The sequence below is a fragment of the Adiantum capillus-veneris genome, chromosome 22 (assembly GCF_014529385.1).
Source record: "Adiantum capillus-veneris isolate H3 chromosome 22, ASM1452938v2, whole genome shotgun sequence".
Taxonomy (NCBI): domain Eukaryota; kingdom Viridiplantae; phylum Streptophyta; class Polypodiopsida; order Polypodiales; family Pteridaceae; genus Adiantum; species Adiantum capillus-veneris.
Window position 1 is genome coordinate 16,727,666 of NC_140952.1, and position 14,847 is coordinate 16,742,512.

At 41.3% G+C, this 14,847-nt stretch overlaps 1 pseudogene across 1 annotated transcript; it reads left to right on the forward strand.

The window, feature by feature from the left end:
* Positions 1–13,108: 13,108 nt before the first annotated feature.
* LOC147428968 (tetraspanin-8 pseudogene) lies at positions 13,109–14,533 on the forward strand (annotated as a pseudogene). The gene is made up of 3 exons (XR_015185795.1): positions 13,109–13,379; positions 13,466–13,789; positions 14,494–14,533. The product of XR_015185795.1 is annotated as a tetraspanin-8 pseudogene (transcript).
* Positions 14,534–14,847: the final 314 nt, after the last annotated feature.

Consider the following 14,847-nt stretch of genomic DNA (forward strand, 5'->3'; position numbering starts at 1 on the left):
GGTCGTATATCAGGGGTTCATCATGAACCAGTGGTTCCTGTTACTACTCAGGTTATGCCAGCAGTGGTCACTACATCGATGCAAGATGATGGGCTAAGGCAAGACATGAGGCAAGTAGTAGATTTGATGAAGAATCTCAGCCTAAACATGCTAGGTCAAGTGGGAAATAATCAAGGTCGAGGGAGGTTTGCAAATCAGCCAGGAGGTGAAGAAAGGCTTAGGAATGGTGTTGGACAAAGCAATGGTAGGTTTTGGAGGCAGACACCCACATGTTACAATTGTGGAGAGTTGGGTCACATCAGCCCGCAATGTGATAAGCCACCAAGGATGAGGGGAGACATGTATCCATTGCCAAGACAGGTGTTAACTAGGTCAAATGATTATGGCATCGAAATTAAGGGAGATGAAGGAACCAGTGGATTAACCCAAGAGAAAAACGGAAAGACAAAAGTGCTAAGTATAGTCACCTTGGAGAAGGCATCAAAGCTAGAGGGTACATTAGTGATGCCTATTGGGAAGAGGACCACAGAGGAAAAGGAAGGAAGAAGTGCCCCAGGTCCTAGTAAGAAGAAAGGAAAGAGCCATGAAGGCGAGGATGTCAAGGCCAAGAGGAAAAGGAGAGCTCATCGAAAGTTTCATGTTTCAGATTTTCCACTAGGGGATGGGCAATTAAGCTATGACTTGAAAGAGGATCTGACGAGCAGGAAGGCAGATGTTACTTTTGGGCAGCTTATAGAGATGGTGCCTAAGCTAAAGTGACAGTGGAAGAGGATGGTTAATCCAATGGACAAAGAGCCAGAGAGAGGTTCAGTGAAGGTGTTGGCGATGGATGAGCTACCAGATATTTTTCCAATAGTAGATGTGTGGCACAAAAGAAAAAATTTGGGACAAGGTTATGTGGATGGTGGAGCCCAAATATGCGTCATAACACACTCATGCGTTGAGAAGATGGGTCTTACAGTGTCTGGGGTGTCAGGTTTCCGGATCAGATTGACAAACCATCAGAAAGTAAAATGTTTGGGAGTTGTAAAGAGCTTAGAAGTGGAAGCATACGATTCAAAGGTAGTGGTTGATTTTCATGTGATGCCAGCGGGGTTGGGAGCATATCCTATTATACTGGGCAGACCATGGTTACGTGCAGTGGGAGCTGTTCAAGATTGGAGACGTGGTACGATTAACCTCTATGGAAAGACACATGCCAAGAAGCTATATAATATAGACACAAGGAAACGATTGGAGGAGCATTATGAAGATGAAGAGGAGTCTAGTGATGAAGACTATTCCACAGTGACTAATGAAGACAGTGATAGTACTACCAGCAGTGATGAGGATGTTAGTGTTGCATTTCTTTTGATGGACAAAGGAATCCAGGAGTCTGGTTTAGTTGCGTTTGCAAACGAGGTTGAAGATGAAAGTGAAGGGACTTATGAAGTGATTGAAGGGCTGATGCAAACCAAGGTTGAGTTGTCAAAGAAGCAAGAATTGATGACACAAATGATCAGTGGTGGAGACCTCTCAACTATGGAGAAGGAGATATATTTGCACATGCCGTTCTATGCCAAAGTAATTGATGGTTTTCTTGATGCAAGGTTGATATGGCATCTCTACGTGTCTTCCTTGGGAACCAAGTGGAAGCTTGATTAAGTTTTTGAGGCAGGGTATGCAAAGTGTTTTTGTGTGGGATCTAGGTGGAATGAGCATCTCTTTTTGCTGCTGCTGATCATGAATGATCTAGCAGGCTAGGGGATGGGCAAATTATTTCATGAGTTTTTTGGAGCAAGGGATTGTTCATATGTACATACACATGCATGGTGCATCGAATAAAGGATTGCCCATTTTCCTTAGCCATGTGGTTACGTGGGGCCCACATGTGTACAGGTATGACAGAGGGTACATAGTGTATCGATTTCCATTATTACCAGTACCAGTGTGTTTTTTATACAATGATGAGGAGTTGGTAGCGCGTAAAACTTCTCGAGGAAGCTATCGGCGGGCCGACGACATGAGGTAAGCGAGTGCGACAGATGGCATCTAGTGGCGTCAGGAGGCCGAATGGGGTCAATATTTGCACGTGGATGAGTACGGACACAACGTGGATGTTTTCTTGTGATAATTATGCAAAAGGTAATCATGAGAACCATATTTTGGGGCCACCTCACGTGGTTGCGAGACGCATTATTGGAAAAAGCTGAGTGCTAGGTGTGCGGATGATGCAAAAAGGTGACAACTATGCACTGCGAGGTCAGTTTTTGGCCTGTTCGGGGTCCGTTTGAGGTCATCTAAAAGGCCAAGGGTGCCCAACTGTTGAGATGTAGAGAGAAAGAGAGAGAGAGAGAGAGAGAGAGAGACGAGACAAGAGACACACCATATACGCTCCCAAAGACTGATTCATATTGAGGACAAGATACAAATATATAGGTGAGACCAAGTTCAGTAGAGTGAGCCATATATAGCTCCAACACCCCCACTCAAACAAAGGTCTCTAGCTTTGGATGAAAAAACCCTTGGGGAGTTCAAGGGAAAAACCCAAGCCCCTATACAATGTGAAATATGAACCAGCGGTGATGATGTGAAAGTGAATTGTGCATCTATGTACAAATATTCAAGTGACTTAGATATCACAAGGTGCAAATGTGGAGTGTGCATAGTGCATGGTACCTAAAATATTACAATGTCATATGTACAAAGCTATTACAATAGAAAAGAAGCTAATCTAGAAAGAGTGAGGCCGAAGCAACTCCAAGCTCCGAGCGCAAGAGGATGAAACGTGACTCATTGAGGCCTTTGGTCAAAATGTCTGCAATCATCTGGTCACTTGGACAGTGTTCAACCATAATGGTTCCCTTGCGTACTTCATACCTGACATAATGATAATGGACAGCAATGTGCTTTGACTTATTATGTTGAACATAGTCTTTTGCAAGACTAATAGCACTTTGGTTGTCACACCGCAAGGGTGTGCTAGAAAGAGGAGAGTGACCAATATCAACCAGCATTTGTCGAAGCCAAATCAACTCACGAGCTGCAAGTGATGCCGCAACATATTCTGACTCAGTCGTAGAAACTGCAACACAACGTTGTTTCTTGCTGGTCCAAGAAACAAGACAACCATTTATAAAGAAGCAATTTCCACTAGTAGATCGCATAGATAAATGTGAGCTTGCCCAGTCTGCATCTGTGTAACCCAAAAGAGAAAGAGATTGCATAGAATCCGATGTGAGTTGTCGTCGATAGACTAAACCAAAATCCGTAGTGCCTTTCAAGTATTTCAATACACGCTTTGCAGCAGACCAATGCTTAAGAGAAGGACATGCAAGATGTTGTCCAAGATAGTTAGCAGCAAACAGAATATCAGGACGAGTGTTCATGCCAACAAACTGAAGACATCCAATCAAGTTAGCATAAGGTTGATTTGTGACAAGTTGACCGCCATTGTCAGAAGTATTCTTCGTAGAGCTCGCAAGACAAGGTGTGTTGGCTGAATGTGCAGATTCCATACCAAATTTTTGAATAGTATCTGCAATAAACTTTGACTGTGGAAGGAATAAAATACCTTTTGTACGGTTCCGTTGGATTTGAATGCCAAGACAAGAGTGAATCTCTCCAAGATCCACCATATCGAATGCAGAAGACAATAACTTTTTCACTTGTTGAAGAAATCCCAAATCATTGGAAACAAGGATGGTATCATCCACATAAAGAGCAAGAATCACAAAACTGCTACCTTGGCGTTTTATGTATAAGTTGGGGTCTGACGAGCAAGAGATGAATCCTTTAGAGGTGAGAAAAAGATCAAATTTTGTATACCAGGCTCGCGAATCTTGTTTGAGACCATATAGTGCCTTATGGAGTTGAGCAACAAGGTCTTCTTTACCTGGTCCCAATGAACCCCGCACTTAAGGTGTTTTTGTTCTGTTATCTAAAGGGCATAAGAACGAAAGAAAATCAAGAAAGCCTATAGCAATGCATAAGAGAAGAAATGATATCAATGGTTGGTGTACATAGGAACATCACCTTGATAACTCTGTGCCAAGAAAGCAAATGCTTGGGGAAATTATTTTCTTGTACAGAACCCCTCCTGATGGCTCCAGTGGAGTGATGACATGAGTCCATAGAGATTTGGAGCCTAAAGTTGTTTTTCAACATTCCTATGGTAGGAGGGCTCTTGTTGTATCTATCTAGGTATGCAATAACTTCCTCACTACCATCTATGCTCCTAATGACTCCAAGGGTAGGAAGATGTTACGGTATGGCCTCTCACAATTATGAATAGAAGGGGAGTTTTTTTTTGTGGGAAATTTTAATATGGACTATTCCATACAAGATAGACTAGGTCCTTCCAGCATCCTTGCGAGAGAGGGGGGCGGGGGGGGGGAATTAGAATTGGTCTTTCCAAGAACAAAAATGGTCTTTGGTGGATGCCTGGCAGACTAGCCCTTGGAAAGTGATGCAAAATTCACTTACCACTATCTCCACTCCGCCCATCAACCTGTAAACTTGACATACCATATTTTTCTCTCCTCTTTTCTTATGCAAGTCCTCGTGAATGAAAATCTCTCATATCATTTTCCTCTTCTTGTAACCTTGATATTTTTCTTGGAAGAATCAGTTCAGCCACAAGGTGCAAAGAAACTTCTTATCACATACCCTAATCTGTTTAAAAGGGATCACTTCAAGGCTCTAGTGTCCCGCGCCTGCGGAAGAGCTTAACCAAGACACATTCAACAAAAGATCCGATCCATGGAAGAGGTTTAGTAAAAACAAAAATCAGCAATCAAGAGTGGGCCCAATGCTTAGAAGGAGTAATAACCACACAATATCAATATGCAAATCTACATTTGAAGAGCTAGGCCCAAATAAAGTGCAAGGTAGGGCCTCAAACCAGGAGCACACTAAATGGTTGAAGCTCAAGCAGACCCTGCACGAAAGGGATATGGAGGTAATGCATCTCCTTAGACTTCAAGCCAAGTAAAGTCACATTAAAAATGAGGATGTTGAAAAAAACACCTTGCTCATAGTGATCAAGGTAAGAAAACTTCATACTATCATCTCCTCCTTGATCGAACACCAAGGAGCCTAGATCACCAACCCTGATCAAATAGGCAAAATCATTTTAGATCACCTCATCCAAATCATCGAAAAGGGAGATTCCCCCTCTCCCTTAATTAGAGAATCTAGAGCAAAGATTTTCTTGGCCACCCCAACTTTAGTAAATCTTGATAGAGAAATTTTTATAGAAAGACCATTTACCCTAGATGAATGTTGAAGGACTATCAAAAAACTCGGTAAAGAGAAGTTGCCTGGGTCGGATGGGATCCTAATTGAGTTTTGTGAAGATTTCTGGGATTTTCTAGGCCCGTATTTCTTGCATATGGCTAACAAAGCCTTTATAGAAGTCTCACTTCAATCAGGGGTGAGGAAAGGGTTGATTAAACTCATCCCCAGGCAACTTGCTTGCTCTCAACTCAAACACTAGAGACCAATTACAATGTTGATTGTGGTCTACAAGGTGCTGGATAAACTTATTGCTAAACAAATGTCCGATTTTTGGTTGATTCTATCTCTCCTCATCAACATGGGTTTATTAAAGAAAGATAAATTCACGACAACATCGTGGTAGCCAGGATTGGTATGGAATATGCCAAATTCAAGAAACAGGAATGTGTCCTGCTCCAATTGGACCTTGATATGAGATATGATAGGATAACTTGGTCTTTCATGCAAGAAACACTACAGAATTTGGGGTTTGGTCCATGAATTTGTCAAGCTCTCAATACTCTTGGAGAAGGGAGCTCTTCAAAACTATTATTCAACTCAAGAATAGTTGGTTGTTTTGAAGTCAAGAGATCTATTTGTCAAGGTTTCCCCTTAGCTCCTCTTTGGTTTTTTGCCTGCACTCACCCTCTTATTTCTATGTTGGAAAAAGTGGAAACAAGATGTCGGATTCGCCTGCAAAACATACTTCTTCCCCCCTTTGGTGTGAAGGCCCAAGTAGGTGGTTTTACCAGATATTTTATTGAAAAATTCTTTAAAGCAGTCCTCGCACCCAAGTGGAAAAAGGAGATTAGATCTGGAAAGGGATGGCTAGGCACTGGTCTCCGTGGGCCCCCATTGTGGAGAGTTTGAGCATTGATAACCATTGGCTTGAAACTAACAGGAACGTAAACAAAAAGGGCGTCAAGAGGCTAGTAGAAAAGGCATCAATCCTAAGCCTTCCTCCTTGCTCCACACGGCTTGATTGGAAAGCTTGGAAGTGGCATGAAGAGAGACTTTTTAGCTCACCCAAGACTAAGACTATCTACAAAAATCTATGATTTGCAAATGAGTGGATTGATCACCTCAATAGGATTTTATCCAAAAAGTGGGTTGCAAGAAAATGGGGTCAAGTTCTTGCAACATCTGGAGGGCCAAATGTGACGAAAGGGACAAACTCTTTCTCTAGAGAGCTCTATTTGGCATCATCCCGAGCGGAGGCAAAGCCAAAGCTAGAGGTCTTGCCAATGGTACCTACTTCAAATGAAATCACCCGAATGAATCCCTTTCACACCTGCTCAACGGATTTCCAAAAATCAAGGATTTCACAGGCTTTTATTTGCAAGAGGGTGCACACACATGTAGGAGTTCCCTTCTTTAGGTGCGACCTTGCTATGGGCTTCAAGACCATTAATGATCTGGATCTTATGACTAGCATTTTCATAGTAAGAGACATGGTTTTAAGAGTCATTTAGTAGTCCAGGAATGAGCTATTTTTTCAAGGGAAGTGTGAGTCTGTGGATGCAAATGTTGTTTTAGAAGTGTGTTGGTGGCAAATACATTGTAGAAAGACATGCAAGCTAAAGTAGTAAGGTTAGTCAGATCGCCTCTCTGAAGTATTCTTTCTTGGTTAACCCTGTGCAAAGGATATGATAGGGCTCTTTGTAATATTGTGAGTATTAAGCAATTCAAGCTCAATTGAGCACTTAAAAAAAAAAACCCACTATCATATCTCTCAATTATAAGAAATGGTTAGACAAAGAATCATGAAAACTTTGTAATATAGAAGTTGATTAAATGCAATAACTCAAAGCAACAATAATGGGCTTTAACTAGTGTGAATCTTAGTAGAAAGACCAGTCTCGCAACAAGGGAAAAAGAAGCCAAGGAGACTCATTTGCAAGAAGACCTTCTCAATTGCGAGGAACTAAAAAAGGTGAGCATTGGAAATGACCCATACATTTCACCTAGCTCAAAAGTTAATTGAATGCCAAAAAAGAAAACTCCAAAAGACAAAGACACATAAAAGATTAGTATGTGAGTACGATTTTGGAAGGATTTTCTTAGCAATCTAGCAAGGTATCACTTTGGATGAAGAGGAGAGAAGGGTTGTGGCTCGCAATGCTAGCATCGGCAGAAAGATAGGGAAACATGGTAGGACACAAGATGGACGAGGGAGGGTGCAACCAGGTCACTTAGATTCTACTTTGAAGGGATAGGGTCCAGGGAGCCTGGAGATACACATGGTAATAGACTTAGAAGGTGGTGCATGGTCAGGTGGGCATGTTCAAAACTATTGCTTTTTTTGTTTAATTATCAAGATCGCTACATGGACGATAGGTGCAGCTAGGCGAGATGGTTAACGTTGCTAACATAAATGAGTATCTATTTGGATGATTTTGAATCCTATGTATGGATTGGCCTATATTCATTGTATGGCCGCAACACTATTGAAGACGAGGAGGGAATCTAGTAGGATTCCACATTATGAAGATGTAGCAGAGCAAAGATTATAGCTCAATGTAGAAGATCAACATCTAGAATTGAAAATGTAACTTGAGGCATTTCTCCCCCAGAAAACACTACAATAACAAAAGTGACAATGTTGTCTTGTAATTGGAGATATTTACTTTACATTTATTGGAACAGCTGAAAAGTGAGTGACAAGCTAGGCCTATGTCAACGGATATATATTTTATGTACCTTTTATTATTCAAGTGCTCTTTATGAGCTTTGGCCATTTATGATCGGCCAGCCAGTTTGTACTCACTTTTTGAGCATTCAAAAATGTAAGAGTAAATATGTGCAAGAGGAAAATTCTCACTCTTGCAGGAGGGGGGGGGGGGGGGGGGGAGATTGCGCCCAATGTCTACGTTTCTCTTCTCCCTCTCCTATCTTCTCTCTTGACCATGTCGGCATAGCTCTCTGCTCTAGGAGGTGCACCGGCATGTGCTCTCCAGTTCTCTATCTTGCTCTCTGTCTATCTCATTCTAGATTTTCTATGGATTTTGTTGGGAGAAGAGGGGGAGATCGACCGCTTAGAATATTCAACACAAGCTTTCAAGCCATCACCATCAAACTGTCCCCTCTTCTTCCAATTTCCAAGCACACACACTCACCTAGACTATGACACACACACACACAGTAAACATAGAATTGACATAGACAAACTTGTAAGAGAGTGTAGGAGATGTGTAAGAGATGGAGACTAGATTAGAGAGTACACAACAAAATAACCATAGCTTAAGAGAGTAGAGAAGAGAATCTGCAAGAGAAAGGCCTAAATCTAGCCCCAAACTCTACCGGCACCTCTCTTGTGGAGTTGGTATTTAATATATTACTTTGAGTTTAAGGTGCCAAAAATTGAGGCCCCTCTTTTACAACCACTTTACCTTTGCAAATGAGTGAAGCTCATTAGTTCTTGCATGACCCATCAGGGGAGTTCCCACTACAACTATTTACAGAGCCATAGTGGCTTATTGAAATGATGTTCTAAGATACTATGCAAATATAAAATGGCCAGGAGTAATTGTCGTCGCCTCTTCATCAACTCCCCGCATTCCACTCTACAAAATCATCATCAACTCAATTAGTAAAATAGACAGCACATAATTAACCATTACGCCGAGCTATCCCAATTGCAGCTAACCACTACAACAGGAGGGTGCCCAGTCTCGTAACATCCCTCCCACCAGGGATAGCAACTGTCCTCATTTGCTCAATAGAGAAATCAACTGGACCGTGAGTGATGGAAAGTGTGGAGAAGGTCGGGAAAGTTGCGAAAAAACTTTTCAGGCATCCATTTGGCATCCTCTCTAGGGTGGCCCTTGAAAGTCAAAAGGTAACGGTTATAAACCATTCCAGTACGTGTAGTGGTGGTCTCATGATCAACTATTTGGTCAAGGATAAGGTGCTCTTGTTGGTCTAGAAGTGAAGGTGGGTCTTCATAAATGTGTGTGTAGGTAGGGGTCCTCTGAATGGTCATAATGATAGCAACGGGTTAAACTTCACTTTTCTATCAATCAAATAGGTAAATGCTATTATGAAGAAATTGGTGTATTTTGTTATACAAACATGTTTCTATAGAGAAATAGAGTTAACATACTAGTATTAAATAAAGTAATGATTTCATTTTAGCAACTTAATGAGTTGGCATTCAAATTTTTTTTTTGAAAAGAATGTAAACCATAGTAAATCTTGTGTTTGAAGCTCACAATTCTCGAGAGAATTTTGTACTTACAAGTGATTGTATTTGTGATCTGCCAACATTAGAAGTAAAAGTGGCCTTTGTACCATGATTAGTAGCATGAAGATTGAAAAACATATAATATGGAATTATCAATGACAAATGACAGTTGCCAAGTAATGATACATAAATGATAGCAAACGAATGAATAATAGCAAATTTGTTCTAAAAATATAGAAGGGAGAGAACTTACAAATTATATTCACCGACATACATCCGGCATGGAACGTGATGAGTTTTACCACAATCAAGTGTCTTATCCCTTGTCTTGGATAGCTTCCAAATACATGGGAAGAGAAAATCATAAAATCGTGAATATAGGAATCAATGAATATATTGCATCAGCTTATAAATGCATGAGATACGAAAAACTATAGAGTGAACTAACAATGGTTGATGAAAAATAAAGAAGAGATACATTACCAAAAATCGGCATAGACTTTTCGATACCTGTTTAAAATTGGCATCAAAACTAAAAATAAAATAATTCATATTATCTCAAGCTCTTCGTTCATGAATTGACTTCAATACACAGATTTGATTGTTGATGGTCAGGTTGTCCAACGAAATTGGAATTTGATATTGGGTCCGAGTTCTTATGAATCGGGATGTATCGACCTGGGAGGCCAACTTCAAAGGCCTTAGTGGGAATAGGGCCGACTCCTCATAAAATTGAGTTTCAAAGGTCAAAAGTTAAGGTCACAAGGTCATTTTAATAAAATAGTGCAAGATTATCATGTGAGGCCACTAAGAAGGAGTTGGATGGCAAATAATTGCCTCTTAAATGACTAGGCATGCAATGGGCGGCCAAAAGTGGTAAGGGCGGTAAAAATAATGAAGGTTCGGCGATCAAAATAAGGTATAAGTTGGGTGGTCGAAAGAATTTTAAGTCGATGGCTTTGAAATTTGGTCAAGTGCAACCCTGGTTGGGTAATCAACCGAGAAAGTTTTTAAATGGGACGGCCAAGGGTTTTGGCCGGGCATGCAATGGACCGTGATCAACCACATATTGGGGGTGAATGGGTCTTCGAGGTGATGAACTTTGGGTAACCAATCGGTAGCCGACCAAGAACTTCAAGAAAAGAGGGGTGAATTGCCCCTTAAGTTAGGTAGGTAGAGGACGGCAAAAGTTGTGGGCGGCCTATTCTTTTAATTTTAACCACGCCTTTAATTAAAGTGTGTGAATTGGTTGATGGTGAGGAGCCGACAGTGACTAAGAGTAGCGTGCGAGTAAAGGAGGTTGATGGTGATCTCTGCAGCCGATTTTAGCTCACATGCAAGCAGGGAAAAATGCTCCAATTCCCAGTGCGCTCCTGTTGGTACTATTCTTGCACAGTTTGATGAAGGTCGACCATGCAGGTGTTGGCCATGCAAGGGTCTATTCCCACTGCTTGTTGTCCAATGATTGAGTTGCTTTCTCCTGTGTTGCAAAAAGGTCATAGTTCGACCCAAGATGATGCAAAATTGGGATTTTGGTAATTCTAACGTAGCCCAAGTTGCTTCCTAGGTGTTCGAATGTCTGCTAGCTTCACTTCCGATCTCTCAAAATTCAATTTCTTCTTTTAAGGAAGCTTGAGGACGCCTCCTCCTTATTCTTTCTAAATTGATATTCTCTCGTCTTTCCCTTCCTGAGACAAAATCCGCCTTCTCGAGCTCCATAAAAATATGCTTCTTTTTCTCCCTTCCTTACAGATCTATCAAATTTAGCAATGATCTTGTATGAAATGGTGCACATACCCGAGTTGTGGCTGTCGACCAACAAAATTATTGAATAATATTGCTCATTAATTCTCCGATTAAGCTTTACTTTGCCATCAAGGAGTTTTGATCCGAATTCAAAATTACTAATTCTTCAATTCTCGCTATTCCGTTTCCACAATCCACAAGAGTTGGCCAATAAATTGAATTTTAAGCTTGTCATACCGAATTTTGATCGTCGATAAGTGGAAATAATTAGCCGGTTTGCCAATTAATCATAAGGTAAGCCTTGATACTGCAAACTCGGTGCTTCAATTTCGTAATTTGCTCCTTAAAATTTGAATTCGGTGCCGATTTTCCTCGAACCAAAAGCTCAGATACCACTGTTGGGAGAAGAGGGGGAGATCGACCGCTGAGAATATTTAACACAAGCTTTCAAGCCATCACCATCAAACTGTCCACCTCTTCTTCCAATTTCCAAGCACACACACTCACCTAGACTATGACACACACACACAGTAAACATAGAATTGACATAGACAAACTTGTAAGAGAGTGTAGGAGATGTGTAAGAGATGGAGACTAGATTAGAGAGTACACAACAAAATAACCATAGCTGAAGAGAGTAGAGAAGAGAATCTGCAAGAGAAAGGCCTAAATCTAGCCCCAAACTCCACTCCACGGCACCTCTCTTATGGAGTTGGTATTTAATATATTACTTTGAGTTTAAGATGCCAAAAATTGAGGCCCCTCTTTTACAACCACTTTACTTTTGCTTCACTCATTAGTTCTTGCATGACCCATAAGGGGAGTTCCCACTACAACTATTTATAGAGCCATAGTGGCTTATTGAAATGATGTTCTAAGATACTGTGCAAATATAAAATGGCCAAGAGTAATTGCCGTCGCCTCTTCATGAACTCCCCGCATTCCACTCTACAAAATCATCATCAACTCAATTAGTAAAATAGACAGCACATAATTAACCATTACGCCCAACTATCCCAATTGCAGCTAACCACTACAATAGGAGGGTGCCCAGTCTCGTAACAGATTTCATGCACACATGATTGTGCAAGTATGTGGATGTATTAGATTTATCGTCGATTATGTGCTATTTGTATGTTTTGCAAGGTTGCTACACATCCCTTTGTAGTAGTGGTATCAAAACAAGGTTAAAAGGATCTTGGAAGCACTGGATACAAGGATGCAAGGATATTCATGACCAATTCAATCCCATGCCTAAGTTTACATTATTATGTTATTACGTAGGCCTTGTGAAATTTCACTTGTTTCTTTTATTAATAATGCATGGGATCTTTTTGACATTTACCACGAGTGAGCTAAGGCCAATTGTCTTACTATATACTAAAGGATGTTGAACACCCTGAAAGTAGGGAGCTTTATATGTTTGACACATGGCAGAAGCTTCACTTCTAGAGCCTCGCTAAACATAGTGCGCGCAACCAGCCAAAGAGAGAGAGAGAGAGGGAGAGAGAGAGAGAGTTTCTGTGTTGTCAAAAAGATGTCTTCTCAGGCTCTTTGTAGTTCGTAGGACGGGTGTTACATAGTGTCTCGTCTTTTTAAAGATCCTCTCTCTCTCTCTCTCTCTCTCTCTTATGGATTTAAGATAGGTTCGATTTATTGAAAGCTTGTTCAACTTCAGAGATTAGTTTTTACAGAATACGGTCATGAATTTCAAGCTTTGATTTATGGCCTTCACACTCACTCACTCAAGAAAACACACTCACTCACTCACAGTTTTGATTCCAGCTAATCAACGATTTTTTTAAAATCGTGGGCACATACTTAGTCATTCAAGAAATCCACTTCGTTTTGAGATCGGGCAAAGGCACGTGGCGTGGAGGGATCAGCAACAAAACAAGAAACAATGGAAAAGAATGAGGAATAGCAAGAAGGCCCTTCTCACACTGCCGCCAAGACTTGGCAACACACACACGAGAGAGAGAGAGAGAGAGAGAGAGAGAGAGAGAGAGAGAGGAGCATGACAAGAGGTCCTAGTACGTAGCGGGAGTCAGAGGTGCATTTCTGTGCTGAATCTGATGACGATGGTGCTCTCCATTCCCGTGCTAGGCACAGGCTTCTGGCCCATACTCTGCATAGGATTCCTCATGCTTCTCCTTTGAATGGCAGGCTTTGTGGGTTCTTGTTGGGCCATCAGGTACATATCATATGTATACATGCTGTTCAAGTTCTCATTCTAATCGTCCCTGCCATCATGCCGTGCTGTATTGGACATATCTTCAGGTGGCTGCTATGGATATATCTGTTTGTCATGTTCCTGCTCATCTTGACCCTTCTTGGGTTCACAACCTTTGCGTTGGCGGTGACGAGTAACGAGTCGCACGGCACTGCAACGCCAAGCGGTGATGGCGTTGCCGGTGATGGTGCAGCGATGAGTATCCACGAGTACCAGCTGGGCTACTACTCGGGCTGGTTGACGCAGCGAGTGCAGAGAGAGGCGAACTGGGCCAAGATCAAGAGCTGCCTAGCAGACGCGGGCGTTTGTGCATCTTCTGCTGACCTCCAATTCTTACCCAACTTCTTGTACCGCCACCTCAACCCCTCCAGGTATCCTCTCTCTCTCTCTCTCTCTCTCTCTCTCTCTCTCTCTTTCTTTGGGCAAATTCTTTGGTTTATATTACATTACTCTCTCTCTCTCTCTCTCTCTCTCTCTCTCTCTTTGCGCAAACTCTTTTGTTTATATTACATTACTTTATGTTTGTACATCTTTGTTTTATCTCTCTTGCATCTGCCTTTGAAGGCAATGACATAATATCCTGGCAAGAAGATTATTTTTCATAACACCCCAACAAAAAGGAAAGACCTTAGAGTGATTATAAAAAACTGCTGCATTTCTAGCTTGTCATATAAATGAAAGCATCCAAACTATTTGGAAACTAAAAGATAAAACATCGAAAGATGGTAATTTTCTTTCGTAACATTCTTTCGTAACGGCAATAAATGTTTCATAACACAAGTTGGGAGTTATGCGAGTGCTATTGCGGACAACAAGATGTTTTTACGGAATATTTTGGTGCATCCATTTGACAATCAATGGGAGCTCCTCTAAATTGTACTCACAATAACTTCCACATTAAACTTTAATGGCATGGCTTAGCCAATTGTCATGATTGAACAATGGAAGGTCTTAATGAAAACCTCATTGTCTGATGATTGATCGAGTATATGAGGTCTGATTTAGTATATTAAAAAGCCTATTGCCGTTAAGGCCTAGGGTCAGAGGGTTGAGAATCCTGGTGCTCTATCTGCAGGCAATTACTAGCTAGTCGTACTTTGAGCATGGACTATTAGATGTACAACAGGTCAGCAATCAGAAAATCTAAACGTGTCCTATTGAGTCACATTGAATAGTTGCGTGCCAAGTCAGCAAAGAGGATGATGCAGCACCAGCCCGAAACGTGAGTGTAAAGTGTGGGTTTTGTCCTAAAGTCTAAGTGAAGGAGGGAAGAGGAGGATTTATCCCACATGTAATGGAGTCAAGTTGTAGAGCTACTTAAAGCTCACTTTCATGAATAAACAACACAGTTCAAGTTTGCACTACATGCTTGTCTATGGTGAACCTGTGCTAAGCTAAGTCATTACTCAAGATTGTGTTTATGAGTCCA